Consider the following 18,203-nt stretch of genomic DNA (forward strand, 5'->3'; position numbering starts at 1 on the left):
TAAGCAGAATACACGCAAAAGTGGCTATTTATAAAAGCGCTGTTTGATTTAGAGATGATCGCACAGGCTGAACTTGTCTTGCAGTTCATCAGTTCATAAGAAAGAAAGAAAGAAAGAAAAAGATCCTGTGGAGTTTTCTTATTATTGTTTCCTTCATTTCAGTGAAACCCGTCATGAGGTCAGAGAATTTACACAGGAGAAGACGGTACCGTCGTGACTACTCCTACATTATTGATGTTAGTCTGCCGGGTTTAAGCTACAGTTTAGGATAAGCTCATCTTGCTTCACCACGTGAGTTCTCTCTCTGCTTTATTCTGCGGGCTGATGTAATCACAACACTATTATGTTGAGAAAGCTGCAGTTAAATAAGAAAAAACCCCAATAAAGCTGAATTGTTACTCCTCCCTCTGAATACATTTATTAGAAGTTTCAACTTGCCTAAAGTCAAATTAGTAATGTAATTGAAATTCTTTGTATTAAAACTGGAAATTAAATCCACAAATAAATTACACACAATCACATCACACTCAGTTTACCCTCACTTCTATGTCTCCCCACATGCTTTGGAATAGATTCTAAGGTCTTGCTGCTGATGCTAAGGCTCTCCATGGCCTCTCTCCGGGTTATGTATCTGACCTAGTTGCATGTAAGTGGGTACGAAGCCTGAGATCCACAGTCAGAGGCCTGTTTTCTAATAACTAAAGCAAAGCTTTTCTGTCAGAGGCCCAAAGCTACAAAATCAACTGCCTTAGGCTATCAGGTCAGCAGAGTCAGTGACCTCTCATAAATATGCTTTAACCAGCTGATTGATTTTATTTATCTGACTTTACACGGGATAGAAACACAAACAAACAACAACAAGACCTTGAAGGCCTGAAGCCAGATCTACAATTCTTCCACAACTTTTAATCCAGCTTGAGTTGAGACCTCTTTATTATTTATTTTACCTTAAATTAAAAGAGAACAATGACTTCCCTGTTATTTGTCATAAGAGCCTTTATTAAGAAATCTGAATGCAGAACAATGGTTCCAGGACTTAAATTTGACCAATCTCCTGTTCACGTCCAGACACACCCTGCTGCTGCTGCTGCTGCTTGTTTTTTCTCTTCAGTATCCGATCTGCTTGTTTTCATGTGAAAGAGCTTTGTTTTGAAAAGTGCTCTTTCTTCTTCATGCTTTTGGATCCTCTATGTTGTCATCGGTCATTTTAGCCTTGAATTACAGTTCATCCATCAGCCATCATTGAGATGTTGTTTCTTCATAACAGTCATATTTGTTATTTGGCTCTTGTTGCTACAACCAAAGCATGTTGTAATTATGAACTGTTGTATCATATTTTTAGATCAAGGAGGAAGGAAATGTACACTAATGCATTATCACCTTGTCACACCACCCCTAATGACAGCATCGGTAGTTTACTATGACTAGTTAAAAATACTACAGATGATAAAGCTACGAGCAGTAAGCCGTAGTATTTTAGGCTCAAGAATGATTATTAACCTTTTCCACAGAGTTTAAACACTGACTGTAAGGACTATTAAAAATAGCACCGCACACAGTGGTGAGGTGACTGTTTTTTAAGCCATCCGGTCCTGTTGATTCCTCTCACACATATTACTAAAAACGGCCCGTACCTGCTGTGGTCACACTTTTAGCCTGTACGAGGAAAGAGGTCACAGTGTACATCTTCAGGCTCCTCCCGAGGGAAGTCCTGTGTTTCAGATCCCCTACACAGTTTATCAGCTCTGTATTGCTCATCCACTGGGGTAATTTACTTCCTTTTAAGGTTCATCTTTGTGTTTTTCATACCTTCGCATAAGGTTTCCCACGGTGTTTCACTCTTGTCTTCCTCATAAGATAATGGGTTTTTTTGTGCTGTATTTCTAAAAGTCAACTTCCTTCTGTTAACAGTTTTCATTCTTCTTGGTGATGAGTGACATTATGTGACATATTGTAGGGAAAGTGTAAAAAAGAACCACAGGATAGGATAGGATATGTATTCACCGGGTGATTAGTCAAGCCATCCGAGTGTGCCATCAGAAAAAGATTAAATGTCTTACTGTAGACACTAAATTTGATATATACGTATATATATATATATATATATATATATATATATATATATATATATATATATATATATATATATACATTATGTGTGCTTTCACCATTGTGATTTTAAATCTATAAAAAGATAAAGTCAAAAGTAAACGGCCTGGATGTTTTCTGAAGTAGACACCTACAGCTGCCTTGGCCAGTGTAAAGTTATTTTCAGTTTTTGGGGGGGTTGTCCTGCCTCTTAGGCTCCATGTTGCATTAATGTTATTCTTAATCTGAAGTCTACAAGGTGAAAAAACAACAGACAAAGAAAATTTTCTGTTTTTGTCCCAGAAGTTCCCCATTCTGCTGAGTTTGCGAACATCCTGTTTTGTTAAACCTAAGCTTTTTACTACATTCACACAAGAAATTAAATCTTCAGCTCACCCTTAAAGAGGACCTTTTAAATATTGTTTTAATGACAGGTGCTTATATAAGACAAGTTTAAAATAATTAGGTCAGAATATGTACAAGTGCTCAAGGACCCACTCACATCCTGGGCCACCTGACCTCAGGAATTCGCATGATAAGGTGGGGCCAGGTTTCACAATGAACTCACCCGAAACTCTGGCTGATTGGGACCCACACCCAGTTTCACACCTTGGCTCAGGTGATTAGAGGATCATCAGGGGGTCCTTTTGTCCCTCTGTGGGGGGAAACTCCCACTAGGTTTAAATCTGGGACTCTCCACCATTTGACCTTAGAACTGAAGAAGCTTCTCGGATGAGATGTGAAACGTCTTCAAGTAACTTAAAGAAGTCCAGACGCTTTTCTTTGCAAGCTCCTTTGACTAAGTGCTCACTTATTTTCTACATTAACCCATGTATGTAACACCACGCAGAGGGGATATCGCCAATATGGTCATCTTAGGACACGTAGGGGCTGAGGACCAGTGAGCAATCAGCTGGCAATCACAGGCCGTACGGGAAAAGTGTGTATTCCTCGATCAGTTTGTGAGTGAGTCTCCTCCTTTGTTGCCACAGACACCAGCAGTTTGCAGACGGCGACTACAATACTCGCAAAGCACCAAGCGCAAAACCTTGCAACAAAATGGAAAATGTTCACCTCCAAGTAAGAAATTATACCACACTGGTCTAACCAACGCATTTCAAAAGGCACAACTTTTACTTTGTATTCTCCCATTCCTGGTAATACTTTTTCCGTTAAACACTCTTTCCGAGTTTCACTACAGCTCAGACAGAAATTTCTTCCCGTGCAAACTATGGGCCACTGAAGGATTCTGTTGGTGACCAAAAAAGTCACAAGGAAATATATGGTGCTGCACCCAACCAGCTGACCTCGTTCACCTGGCAAGCAGCAGCAACAACTTGCCAGCTAGTAGGAGAATACACATTTTCCCCTTTGACACTTGTTGCCAAGTCGGTAACAGCTCGCCAGCAGGAGGTGAACTCAGCAAAATTCTCACAAAAGTGAGTACACCCCTCACACTTTTGTAAATATTCTGTTATATCATTTCATGGGACAGCACTGAGGATATGACACTTTGATACGATGTAAAGTAGTAAGTGTACAACTTGTACAACTGTGTAGATTTGCTGTCACCTCTAAATAAGTCAACACACAGCCATTATGCCTAAACTGCTGGCAACAAAAGTGAGCACACCCCTAAGTGAAAATGTCCAAACTGTGCTCGACTAGCCATTTTCCCTCCCTGCACAGCAAATTCAAAAGTGTTAAATGTTTTGGTGTTAATAGTCTTCTTGCAAAAGTAGAGTTAATTTTACTCTAAGCAGAGTCACATTCTTTTAATGTAACTCTGAGGTGTAAAATGATAGTAGTTAAAATCGAGTGTTAAAAATGAGTGTTTCTCTGTCAAATCTGGAGGTGTTACAATGGAAACATTAACTCTTGACCTCTTAACTCTGAACTCCTACAGGGGCTATGACACCAACAGAGTAAATTCACAGACTCCGCCCCCAGCACGGCTCCAATCGAAGCTGAAGTGAAGCCGTTTCAGAACATTTTGCTCTACATATTTGAGTTGTTTGCCATGCTTGGTAAGTCATTTTTTCAAAGATTGTTTCAATTATTATTATGAGCTTTTACTTCTGTGGCTCTTTGGAGTTGAGACAAAGCTGTGTGAAAGGCATTAGCCATGTTGCTCGGTGATAGCATAATATTCTGTTTTAGCTAGCTGAAAGGTATTTTTTGCGGGCAAATACCACAGCCTTGAAAAAAAGCTTGCATGTGAATTTTCAGTCAAACTTTTGGTCAAATACACCTAAAACAATGTCTAGAATGTGAAATGTTGGTATAATGGTGCTACTTGAAGCCTGAAAACGATCGCCCATAAAAATAAAAACACGAGCAAACAGCAGTAGCTGACGTCCTGGCTGGATTCTACGTTAGCATAGATCCCTCCAGAGTTTTGTGCACACGGTTTAGGTAAAAATGAAAAAGGTTGAGGTTTTACATTTAGTTCAGTATTACCTGTTGTCTGTGTCCTTGTCTTTTGGGAAAATACTTTACACAAGTAATGGCTCAAAGAGGATTTTTTTTTTTTTTTTTTTTTTTTTTTACTGTGCTGCAATTGTTTACTGGATTATTTGTGCCATTAATTAGTGTCAACTAATTTTTATTCGATCTCCGCACAGGATATGCTTGTGAAGATGGAATATGGGGGAGAGCAGAAGTGCGTTGAAGTTCCACAAAGGGATGAATGAAGGACATGCATATTGTATTGAAGAAATAAGTGATGAGATGCTGTTATTTGCATTTACCATGTCAGACCTTTTGATAAACAAAATTCTAATGAAAGTGAGAACATGTATACTGTTACGTCTTTCAGAAAATGTTTTGAAATTGTGGTGCACAGTTCAGAATAAATGTTTTTCAAAAACCATTGCATCTTTTTAGTAAATGTTTATTTCCAAAAGAAATTTCTAGAAGTTCAGAACAGTAAAATTCCCGCTTTTTAGAATGAATTAGAAGATAACTCTTACGTAGTTAAACTAAAATACTCTTTGAGAGTTAATATATAAACTCTTAACACAAAGTGTTAAATTATCAACTCCAGACAGATTTGGTGTTTAACACTAAATCAGAGTTAACGTACCAACTCTCCAAAAAGAGTTAAATTAACACTCTCTGGTGTGGACCCATATAGACACTTTAATAGTGTTGAAATCAAATCCGACAGTGTTAATTTGGACATGATGGATTTGCTGTGTGGTGTCATGTGACTCATTAGTGTTACAAGGCCTCAAGTGTGTTGAATATGGTGTTATTGCTCTCACACTCTCTCATATTGGTCACTGGAAGTCTAACATGGCACATAATGGGAAAGAATTCTCTAAGATAAGATAAGATAAGATAGAACTTTATTAATCCCTCGGGTGGGTTCCTCTGGGAAATTCGACTTCCAAAAAAAGCACAGCAACGACCAAAGTTACAGTTACAGAACTGTTATATATACACACACACACACACACACACACATATATATAAATACAGAGACAAATATAAATAAAATATACAAAGGGGATAAATAGAATAAATAGGAATAAAAAATAAAAATACAAGTGAATTGCACATTTCAAGTATTGAGTCTATTGCACTGTTGACTATTTACAAAAAGTATTGCACAAGGTATTGCACAGTGAGGTGCAGAGGCACTACAGCTTAGTTGTTCCCCCCTCCTTTGTCCTCCTGTTTCCCCTCCCTCTCCCCTCCAGAGAGGAGTTAAACAGGAAACTGAAAAAAGGAACTGAAAAAAGGAATTGTTACTCTACATAAAGATGGCCTAGGCTATAAGAATATACCCAGCACCCTGAAACTGAGCTGCAGCAGTTTCAGGGTGCATACATACAGGACAGGACAGGTTCCACTCAAAACAACCCTCGCCATGGTGGACCAAAGAAGTTGGTCCACCATGGCAAAGAGCACATCAAGAGTGTGTGGTGGCAACCAGGTGGGGAGTACAAAGACAGGTGTGTCTTGCCTACAGTCAAGCATGGTGGTGGGATGTCATTTTTGGGGGCTGCATGAGTGCTGCTGGTACTGGGGAGCTACAGTTAACCATGAATGCCAACATGTACTGTGACACACTGAAGCAGAGCATGATCGTGTACTTAAACTGTATCTTGGCTGATGTCGCTAATGTGTCTATATTAACGGCAGTGCTGATTTTGTCTTTGTGTGTTAAAGATTTCCAATCAGTGAAACATGGAAACCTGCATTTTGATTCCGCCCGGTCTCTGTTTCACAGCGTGTGGCTATAATTGCCTGTGATTCCCTTCAAAGGTTATCTGAAAAGGACAGCTCTCTTTTGTTGTTTGTTTTTTGAACTCAATTTCCGATGACCAATGACACTAAAAGGTACTTTTTATTTTTTCTTTGCTAATTTTCAACCTTTGGAATACGCACTCAGTGACATGACGAGGACATTCACCCAAATTGGCCAACTTTCCACCACAGTATGACCTTTGATCCCTAAGAGGTACATCTATTTGGTGGACTCAAGTATGTAAGTGAAAAAGGCCACTTCCTAATATGTCATTTACACTTCCTGTTTAATGCACGCCACCAATACGGCATGTAATGATGTGATTTTTCATGCAATAATACAAAGAGGAGGGAAATGTTTCCTTTAACAGATATTCCCCACAGTCACTCACCTGACTCCAAATCATGTTGATGAGATAAATATACACTTTTTGTTTTGCTCGATTGTGGCACTAATCACATGTTTATCCTCATGTTCAATCAGCTGTCTGTCAAGTGATGGTGTAACTGTATCAGGGGTAAAGGCTGGACCTGCACATTTACAAAGTCAAACTCCATGTTACTTTACAGCAAGTGTGGGAGGAAACCTCTGACAAAAAAAATTTAATTTATGCAATGCAGGAATTGATGGCCCAGAGATTACAGAAGTAAATGCGAAACTGGGAAAGCCTACATGCTCTGGTAGACATAAAAGGTCAAAGAGTATAAAATTTACTGTCAGTACTGTATGTCTTAGTCACCCTCCTTACTCATAGCAAGTAAACCTAAACAAATTCAAAGTGAAACCGCCTCTGGAAAGATTTTCTTTGCAGCTGAAACACAAATCTCTCTGCAGAGATGCTCATCTGTGCGCCATCATAATGATACTAATTTGAGTCTAAAGCTGCACTCTGTGCAGTGAATAACAAAATCAAAGTGTTTGAATAATGACCTTGTCAGCTGGCAATAGAAACAAACAAGACGATACACATCTACCAGGAGTAAGGGCATCTGCTTTTCGTGCAAACAGTCAGTCGCAGCAAGCTTTTAAGCTACAAAACAGTTAATAAAGTTTATTTCAGAAAAGATTATTTCCCAGTAAATTTTTATAACGATACTAAAGTCACAATGGTTCCTAAACTTTGGGGTTGGCCCCACTGATGGGGACTTTCTCTCCCCACAGCAGGTGGAGAAAACATGGACTGAAACTAAGCAGTATAACCTGAGGGGGCTTTACTGACTTCTACTGATGAAGATCTTGTTAACCATCATTTCACATGGACATGCTTGAAATAACTACTGAGCAGCATTCGGTGCTTTACAGAAACAGATAACACACACACTCACACACGATACAATCATGTGTACATCACACACACAAACATCATGTTGTGAATTTAAACTGAAAGATAAAAAAAATAAAAGAAGCTGGTTTATCAATTAAAATGGGGGCAAAGTCAAGTTAAATGTAAAGAACAGTTCAGCAGCTAAAAAGGGAAAAGTCTTTGGCACAAATAAAAGAGCTAAATTGCCTTCTGTTGTGATTCGGCACCGTACAAATGAAATTAAACTGAACCCTTAAATTAAAAGTGTAAATTAAAATATTTTTAACAAGAAGCTATTCTGCTTTTTTTTTTTTTTTTTTTTTTTAAATCACATGAATAGTAAAACTGTGTTTTTATTACATTTAAGAAATTTTGGAAGTAAGTTTTTTTTTTTTTTTTTAATGTTTGTGTGGAACGATTATAGAGTGCAGCAAAAATAGCTATTGGCATGTTTAGGCCGATGCTGACCAGTCACTGCAGAATTCAGCAGAATGTGTAGAAATAACTAAGAAACAGCTTTATGATCCAAATGTATGTAGTTATTTAGGGGTTTTTAGATTGAATTTATTTAGAAATTGATTTTCACTACCTCGACACTTAAAATTTCCCACCCGGAGCTCCTTTTTCCAGGTAAATTATGATCTCCATTATGAATGCTTCCCATCTGATCTAATCACTGGATTGTTTAAATGTGTGAGAATGATTTTCTAGAAGCTCAGCAGATAAACATGATGGTGGGTTACTCCACAGACCATTATGAGAACAGTCATGAGTCATTTTTCTGTTGGATCTGGAGTCGGGACACAAAGAGCTACAATAAACGGAAGCCAAGAACTGGAGGATAGAGCAGAACGACAAAGGGACATCCTGAAAGATAAGGTGCAACACTCAAGCTGAGTGCTCCTTCACTACTCTGCTGAGAGAGAAGCCTCAGGCTCGTAGTGTCACAGTGGCGACACCCATCTTATATATACGGTCTACGCTCTCATCTCTAACCCTCGGCTGCAGTGCAGCAAAACACCAGTTTAAAGAAAAACTGGTTGTGCGCTGATAACCATGGTGTTACTCAAGAGTTGCACACAGGTATTCTTATGATTGGGTGACACTACTGACACAACCACAAAAACAAGAGAACCCTGCCACAGAGTCTGCTGCACACTGTTTCACACGCCGTCCAACCCAGACACTGTGGTAAAGGTGCTTTCAGAACATGCCTCTGACTGGCTGAAGTACGACGCCACGTGTGGCGTCTTGCAAATGGACAGGGACAGAGTTTCGAAGGCACATATGTGTGTCAAACAGAATGAAAACAGCGTAGATAAAAATCAACTAAACTTTCCCTTTCAGTGTGATCTCAATGTCAAAACAACGTAGAACCACGCAAATGCCAAAGAAGGTTACTCTGGAACGCTGCACCACAACTAAACCTTTTTTTCCAAAGATAATTTGCTGATAGAGTTTATAGTGGTCTTGTAGCAGTTTCAGTCACTCTTGCACACTTCACCCATTATGGAACTCTTACCTTTAGTTCCAAGAAACTGAAGACGCTGTGCCTATCTCAGGCTCCTCCAGTCTGCAAAATAGCACAGACTAAACAGAATGATAAGGGCACAAAGAGATTCAGTCACAACCAGCAAGCAAGCACAACCAGGGCGCACTTTCAGTATATTTGACCAGATTCATATGCTGAGTTCTTTTTTCATTTCAATAATTTAGGCTTTTACACTTTCTTGTGACATAAAGAAGCCCTACAGGAAATTTGTAAGTCGTAATCTTGACTTCCACAAAGTGAAAAACATAATAATAATAATAAAATACATCCAGCGGTTGCATTTCTCCTCTAATATTGTTGCTTCTTGAGGTAGAAACTGTGGTCATCTTGGAAAGTCTTTTGAAAATTCAAGTGGTTAATGGGATTTTTTTCATATTATTTGTTGTAAATGGACAAACATGCACATTTTGGTGCTTGCATCCACTTTTAAAAGATTGTTAGAGTAATACCCCCACAAGACTGAGGAGGGAAAGTTTAGCTGCAAAGAGTGAAACCTGATAAAACTAGACTTTTTTTAAAAAAAGAGGAAGAAATTCTCAGTTCTCTAGTGCAGCCAGTAAAGGTCATATCTCCTCCTCCTCAGCAGTACCAGCACATGTTAAATGCAAAACTGTTCAGTGCTTCATAAACGTAAACAAATCAGCATGAATGAAGTCATGTAGGTGATTACATCAGCCAGCAGGTATGACCAGGTGGAGTTTCCATAACCTGTCCTGCTACATGTGCTTCCGGTGACGCGTTTCTCTTGTTTTCTTCTGGTTATTAATCATTTTAAATGAAAACCTTTTCAAATTATTCACGTAAAATCACATTTAAGGCTTGAAATTGACCCTCAGAGACACAAATAGCACATGTAGGCTTAATACGCCTTTAAGCGCATTCCATAGTTAAAGTTTGGTAAGTATAAACACAATATACTCACCACATGGTTAAGTTCTGTGCATGTAGTTAAAGACAACCAGACAAGCACTAACAAGTCAGATTACCATGAGAATAATTTCGAGGTAGAACTGAAAGTGAGCATGCCCAGTACGTCAGTACAGGAGCCAAACCACAACAAAGCTTTCTAGGTGCAAGTTGAAGCAGGAAGTCATTCTAATACACACTTTGCAACTGACACACAGGTACGGCAAATATCTGGGTCGCCTTTCACTGTGAAACAGGTCTGATGAGCCTGTGGGGTTTGAATGTTTCCCTGTGTGCCCTCAATGTGGCAACATAATAGAATTTCCCTCCTCACAGGAATGATACAATCCCTTAAAAATACAAAGGATCTTTCTCTGATGTAAGCAAGCAAGGAATTTATTTATGTAGCACATTTCGTCATATAGTTTCAAAGTGAGATTAGTGAGATGGTAATGGCCTGATTTTAAGGCCACTGGAAGTGGAAATGTATCCAGTAAAGTCTGAAAGATTTGAACACACACACACATACTGACACAATGTTTGCACAAACCAGCTTCTTTTAAGCTTCGTTGTCTCGGTGGTATTTCTTCCACTACACCCGGCTCATTTATTTCTTATCATTTACTTAAATTGATGTGACCCCTGAGTCAGCTTGCTTCATGGATATGGCTGAATAACGTTAAGCTTAAGATAACCAACAAATCCTGTCTGATATGCGGAAGAAAAATGAGGAGGCAAACCACTTAATCATAAGTGAAGCGTAACTTCTTGGCAGAGGTTTGTAGGCCACCAGACTGTAGAGTCTAGAAAGAGCGGAAGCCACGCTACATTTGTGGTAGAACCTCATATCGACCTGGTTTATTCCCTTACACATCTGAGCCCACATACCCCGAAGAGGGAATGACAAGAAGGAAACCAAAACTATAAGATGTGGATTTTTTGCTTCTTCTAAACCTGCACCTGTGCATGTGTCATCACACACATCTGAATACGAGGCTCAGCTCATAATCCTACACTAAACAACTTGTTCGCCTACAACAGCTTCCCCTCCCTCAACATCCTCCCACCCGGCTTCCTTCCAACCTTTCCTGCCCTGAGCTTATCTGAGCCGGCTTTACTGCTGAGCTTCACCGTGCGATGACCGCATATTCCTGGGATTGCATGATGCAACCAGGGAGCAAAATCAGCAAAGAACAAAAAAAAGCTTTTTGATGGCTTTACGGATACCATGAGGGTTACATGTGGGGAATGTGTCACCGTGTTTTTGGGACTGGCCTGACAAAGATTCGGAAAGTCAGGAAAAGGGAAAGGCACAAAGATACGAAAGCTCAAACTGAGGAGGTTTCATTTTCGGTGATATTTTTCCCAGTTCAATGAAAAGAGGCATTTGTGAAATCCGTGGGATTCAGTGAGTCATATGTTAAAGGTCACACTTTCTTTTGTTGGGAAACTATATATCCATACAGATTTAAATGAGCTGATTAGTAAAGGCAGGGGAAATCACAGACAAACACATTTTTAGAAAAGGAAATGAGTGTAACTTTGTGTCTAGACTCTTTATTTATATTCAGGTATTTCACAGTAATTGTTTACAGTGAAGAAGATCTATTTCTTCCATTTGGTGGAGAAGGACTCCTCCGTGTTTATCATGGAAAATGTTATTCTGAAGTTTGTCTATTCACACTGCGAGGTGCATACTGTATTTTGATGTTATTTTTCTCTCATGGGAACTAGCAAAACATATAAACAAGAAGATAACACAAAGCCACACAGGTTGATCACAGAGCGGTTAGTGGACGATCACAGAGGGGGAAACAAAAGAAGTCAAAAACGACTACAAACAAATAAAAATAAAAAATCAGAAAGTGGGGAAAAAAAAAAGGGGGGGGGGGTAACCCAAAATCAAAACAAACAACCAATACAAAATCAAATCTGGCAAAAAGATGACCACAAAGACAAAAGGAACCACAACAAAAACCTAAAAGACTACAAAGAGTAAAAAGTAATGACTAGAAAGCAAAAGTGGCAATAATAATGAGATTCAAAATTCTTTTTTTTAATGTGTAAAATGATCCAAGGGATGGTCACAGCAACCAAACGAAACAATACTGAAAATGCAAATAAGCACAAAAATGGCCAAAAAGTGATGATGAAAAAAAAGAGGCAAAACATAATCACAGTATTACAGCTAGGAACATAAAGTCACAATAAAAATGCAAAATAACACTAAACAGACAGAAAACTGAAAGTAACTGCGTTAAGGAGGCACCCAATCACCACACACCACTGAAAACCAGCCCTAAAGGCATAAAAATGACCACAATGACCAGAATAAATCACAATAAAAATGCAAATTGGCTACAAACAAAGGAAAAGATTGTCGTAGGCCTAATACAGAGAGACAATAAATCAGAAAACAACCTGCTAACCTCACGCGCATGCCTCTGGATGTGGGAGGAAGCCTGACTACCTGGAGAGACAGAGAACATGGAGTGTGCACTCAGAAAGGCCCCAGCCAGGCGGCAGATTTGAACCAGGGACCCCGTTACTGTGAGGCAACAGTGCTAACCACTGCACCCCTCGCAAGAAGGTTAAAAAAAAAATGACCACATTATAATTTTTCAGGATTTAAATATATCAGAGAGTGTTACATATCATGGCCAAAATACAATATTTTATTTTCATATTTTCAAAAGACCAAAAAGTAGTTTAACTGATTAACACCAATGCGACCACAGAGTCTCCAACACCGCTACTTGAAGTGATCCTACACACAAATATTTGTGCTATAATTAAGTCTGAGTTTGGTTTTTATTCCTGTTTCATTGGGAAATACGAAGAACCGGTGTCTTTATGTAAGCTGAGTCTCACATAAAGACACTGATTCAGTGTCTTTAGAGTCGGGGATGGTACCTATAGATGAGCTTCCTGTCTTTGCACACCGGATATCATAACCAAGAGCTTCTTTTGGAGAATCTCGTTATGAATAATCGAAAAGAGGTGGGTGAGTGAGAGGGAGGAACTGTAGACAGTATGCATGCATTTGACAGTGTGTGTGTGTGTGTGTGTGTGTGTGTGTGTGTGTGTGTGTGTGTGTGTGTGTGTGTGTGTGTGTGTGTGTGTGTCATGTGGGTGCATATGATAATGGTGAAAATGATATCATCCGGCAACATCTTGCGGTTGGTTTGTGTTTGCATGTTGGAATGAAAAAGTCAAAGCCAGACACGGAGGTGCAATTTCACTGCTGATTTCACACATGACATGCACACACTTTCTGCTGCGTTAATATTCAGCGTCACAGCACTCCAGTCCTTTCAGGTTTATAAGATACACACATTCACAATCCCCCCGATGACACACTGGTGGCTCCCCCTTCCACACTACCGAAGTGATAATCAAGCATCAAGAATATATTACTGAGCAACTTGGCCCAAAAACAAAACAAAAAAAACTAACCATACAATACACAAAATGACCACAGAGTCAAAAGGATCACAAAAAGGAACACACAAAATCCGATACATAGAAGAGACAAAATAAAACAAACATGCAAAAAAAAAAACTAAAAAAAAAGAAAATCAAGAAAACATTAAAAAAATGACATTTAATCAAACAGAGACAAAACTAACAACAAAAATGTGAAATATTCGCACAAAATGGCCAAAGAGACAAACAAAACCAACACACGCAGCAACAAAAGAAACACAAAATAACACAAAGTCAGAAAAAAATGACCAAAAAAGATGGAAAATAACCCACACGAGACAAAAATGAGAAAAAAAGAATGGAATAAAAAATAATGGAATATTGTTACAAAAAGAAACGCAATGACTAAAGAGAGACAAGCAAGACAACATGCTCACCATCATAACAACACAAAACAGACATGCAAAATAACCAGGAAGAGATGGGAAAAGATCAAATGTTACTGGAAACAACACAAAACAACCAACAAGTAGATTTGTTTTATTTTTTTTTTATTTTGATGTTTTATTTTTACTTTGAATTTGATTCAATTTTATTAATAAAGCACCAAATCACAACAGTCGCCTCAAAGAGCTTTATATAGGAAGGTAGACCCTACAATAATACATACAGAGAAAAACCCAACATTCATTTTGCAGACTGGGTTTACTCGCTTCACAACAGTTTTTATTATAGAAAATTTTTAGTTTTAGTTGTAATTTGTATTACATCCAGCCTTAGTTTTAGTCTCCCTGCATATGAAGGACATGTGTTGGAGGCAAAGCTCAAAAAGAAATTAGTGCAGGTATGACAATAGGTAATAAAAAAGCAGAACTGATTGTGTTGGTTCACAGTCGGCATCCAAAGTCTGACTAAACATCATCCTGCATTTCCATTTTATTCTAGTTAGTTGTTTTTTTTTTTTTGTGAAATGTCTTTTTTTTTTTTACTTCAGTTTTAGTTTTGTTTTAGTCAGCTATAATAACCTTGTCACAAAGTCGGAAAAAAAACAAATATAGATAAGATTAACTAGATACATACACAGCAACAAAAAACCCAAAATCACGATGACCTAAGGTCACCACAGAGATATCTAATATAACAAGAGAAAAGTAACCGCAAAAGACATGAGACACAAAATGACTGCAATGTGACAAAAATCGAGCACCAAAAAAAGATCCCAAACCGCAAATGCACCCACACAAAAAACCTAAATGACTACAAAACAAATACGAATACAAAGAAAGTTCTGTTTGGGACGGGGCGGCAACTGTTCAGCAGATTTGGTGTCAAAGGCGATCAGCTGTAATGAAAAGGTGGTTCTAAAAATCTGACATCCACCTGAAATCCACTGATGGGCTTTGCATGAAAATCATCGGAGCCACTTTACTAAAGGCTACAAAGAATTTGGATTCTCTATACAGTTTCTAAATCTTCGGCCAAATGTGGCTATCTTTTTAATAAGCTCTACTTGAAACATCTTTGGGATCTCCCACAACAACCACGCACAACAACTATTTAGGTACTTTAGCAGTAGCTCATTGCACCGACCCCAGGGGCCAAGCCACTAATTTTTGCCTCCTGTAAATTTAGTCGGCGTGGCAAGCAACCCAAACTCTTACTGATATGAGTTCATTTTAGATGATTTTAGTTACATTTTAATAGGCCTAAGCTGCTGGGGGCTTCCCATGAGACACTGAGTGGCTCTTCTTGACTCACATTTTTTCACTCTTTGAGTTTTTATCCGCCACTCTGCATTTAATTAGTAGTAATTATTAATCTAAAGTCTTCCTCCCCTCACCCTTCAATGGGCCACGGCAGATGGCTTACCCTTCCTGACCCTGGCTCTGCTGGAGGGAGTTTTTCCTTGCCAAAGTCACCGAATGCTTGCTCGGGGTTGTCTGCTTGCTGGGGTTTTCTGCCTATTACTGTGGGGGCTTCACCTTACAATCTAAAGTGATTTGGTGTTATACAAACTGAATTGAACTGATTAGCATTTAAGCTCTGTAATTTGTTTTAAAGAGATGATGGAGTGCTAAAGCATAAGCTAATGCGAGCAACCTTAGCCAAAAAAAACAAGATTATGTGTCAATTAATTTTAAGCTGGCAAACACTGTGCAATTTTTGACCCATTTTGAGCCGATTTTTCAGTCGTGCGACCGTTTTGGGGATTCGCCTTAATTGTGTGTTGTGCATCGTGTAATATATGTGGGGTAACGAGAAGCGACCTCACAACCAGCTCCCGATCATCAGTCGTTTGGTCATAAGAAAATCAAACCTGTTTGAAATCCTGTCGACCGTCGTGAGGGTGTCACCGCAGCTTCTCACACTGCGCACGTGCAGACAGAAATGAAAGTGGAAAGATGGAGTAGCGCGGCAGTGCGGCATGTGAACTTTGTCAAGCTCATCTGAGCCTTTTCGATGTGGCCTCACAAAATGATCACGACCGCACCAACCGTGAAAATAGTTGGATGGACGTTGCTGCTCAATCACAGCTGCATGATCAATGTTTTTCATTAGCAATTTAGCAAAGTTGATGGTGGTGGTGTGTGTCTGTGTGAGTGAAAGACAGAGAGGGAGAGCGAGAGACAGATTTTGTGTTATAAGCTTCATGTTATGGATGCACAGTGTGACTCAGGTCACATCAGAGCATCGAGCTGTATAGTGTGAGACGATGCATCGTGACCTGCGAACTTCTCACCCCTGAAATTCAATCATACAGTTTGACCAGGAGCTGAATAATGCGACTGAAAGAAATAGCACAGTGTATGCACAGCTTAAATTGCTCCAAAAGGCAGCGAGAGCACAAATGTGGTCAAGGTGTCTAGTTCAGTGACTTCAAGAGTGAGTTTTTTCTTCTGCTTTTTAAAATAAATTCTCATACAGTTATTATCATGTCTTTAGTCCCGTCTTCCTTCTCTCACCCCAACCAATCACAGCAGATGGCCCCGCCCCTCCCTGAGCCTGGTTCTGCTGGAGGTTTCTTCCTGTTAAAAGGGAGTTTTTCCTTCCCACTGTCACCAAAGTGTTTGCTCGTACTATGTATTATTGGAAGGTTGACCTTAGAATACAAAGTGCCTTGAAATGCGCTGTATGAATACAATTGAAGAGAATTATCACGTAAAATTGACTCTGAGAACAAAATATTTCAGCATGTGAATCTGTGGGGATTTACCTACTTTTGCAGCTAGTGGCCATTAGAGGAACTGCACCTTTGGTGTTTCCACTTTTGCCTCGCGGGTTTCTACTTTTATGTTTTTTGTTAAGTTTTTTTATGATACTGACTAAACAATGTGATCACTCATAATGTGCAGTTTATCAAAAACACAGAAGATGGCTTCAAACGAGACAAATCCTCACTGCTTCTTTAAAACCGTGTTGTGACAAAACAAACAGCAATCGGGACAGTACAAGGGAAACCAGACAAGTGTTTAAGAAAAACACAGCCAAATGAAAACAGAACTCGCTGGACATTTGAGGCATGTACACTGGATAAAAAGCCCACACTTGGCCGTTATGTCTCAAACAAAGAAAGTCAGTTGAGAAAGTGAAATGGGAACAGCAAGACAAAGAAGGAGAAGTGTAAAAAGATGCTTTGTGGAGTGTCTTGAACTGAGTTGCATCACCTTTCAGTTCTGAAAGAGAAAGTAGAGAGCTGCCAAGTTTTTTTTTTTCTTTCTCTGCTTCAGTTTTCTTTTTTTAAACTGAGGTAATTTCAGAAACAAATGCTGTGTTAACACCATATGTCAAGGAAAAAAAGAGAAAGTCTTCCAAAACCCCAGAAGATACTTCATGTATGACATATAGAAATGGATTACTTAAACGTCTGTTTCACTTTATAATCCAGGTGTTTTGTTTGTAGTGTATCTACTTTCAAATTTCTACACACTTAAATGACTTGTGAAAATTCCTTTTGAACTTTCATCACATATGACCTCTCATCATGGTTATACTTCAGTTGCTGAACTTTCGCTCATGCTGTAAAGATAAAGAAGTAAAATAACACTTCAGCGCGCCACCTATATTTAGCATTTATGGATTTATAGCAGACTGTAAAAGAGTTCCAGCCAGGTGTAAATATTGTAGGATGATGTAATAGAAAATGAACTGATAGTGTGCTAAAAATATATCACATTTCTTCATAGGAAACATTGCTGTTGTGGACAATGAGTTCTCTGCATGGCAACATTTTTGCTGCAAGGTGCTCAAAATGCCAATTAAACCCTTTTAATTGGCATTTTTAAGTAGCAATTATGTACTTTCTGTATCCAACAACCAGAACAGATGTAGTCAGCTAGCATCAGCTGGGCGAGAATGGTTCAGTGTTTACGTAGTGTCACACAAGAATAAGCCTCTTATCGTGTGTAGACAGACCGTGTCCTCTACACACTTGTGGCTTTTGTGCATGTTTTTTGGTACAGCAAGAATAACATGCAACTTCTGTGGCACAAAAATGACTCCAAAAGAGGATGTCCGCAAAACTGTAGTTTCTCTAATGGCCACTAGAGACTCCCAGGTAGTTTAGTAAGCAAGCGTTTTAGTTTAAACTCGGATGTTAGCACACTGCCCTCTGGGCAAATAATGGCCACTTATGGCTTGAAAAAAACCTACATGGCAAAAACGAGACCTTGTGG

At 39.0% G+C, this 18,203-nt stretch overlaps 1 long non-coding RNA gene across 1 annotated transcript; it reads left to right on the forward strand.

The window, feature by feature from the left end:
* The first annotated feature begins 3,854 nt into the window (after window positions 1–3,854).
* On the forward strand, window positions 3,855–4,960 carry LOC143420977 (uncharacterized). Its single transcript, XR_013100715.1, has 2 exons — window positions 3,855–4,115; window positions 4,713–4,960. It is a non-coding gene; the product is annotated as an uncharacterized LOC143420977 (long non-coding RNA).
* The last annotated feature ends 13,243 nt before the right edge of the window (window positions 4,961–18,203 follow it).

The sequence above is a fragment of the Maylandia zebra genome, linkage group LG11 (assembly GCF_041146795.1).
Source record: "Maylandia zebra isolate NMK-2024a linkage group LG11, Mzebra_GT3a, whole genome shotgun sequence".
NCBI classification, from domain to species: domain Eukaryota; kingdom Metazoa; phylum Chordata; class Actinopteri; order Cichliformes; family Cichlidae; genus Maylandia; species Maylandia zebra.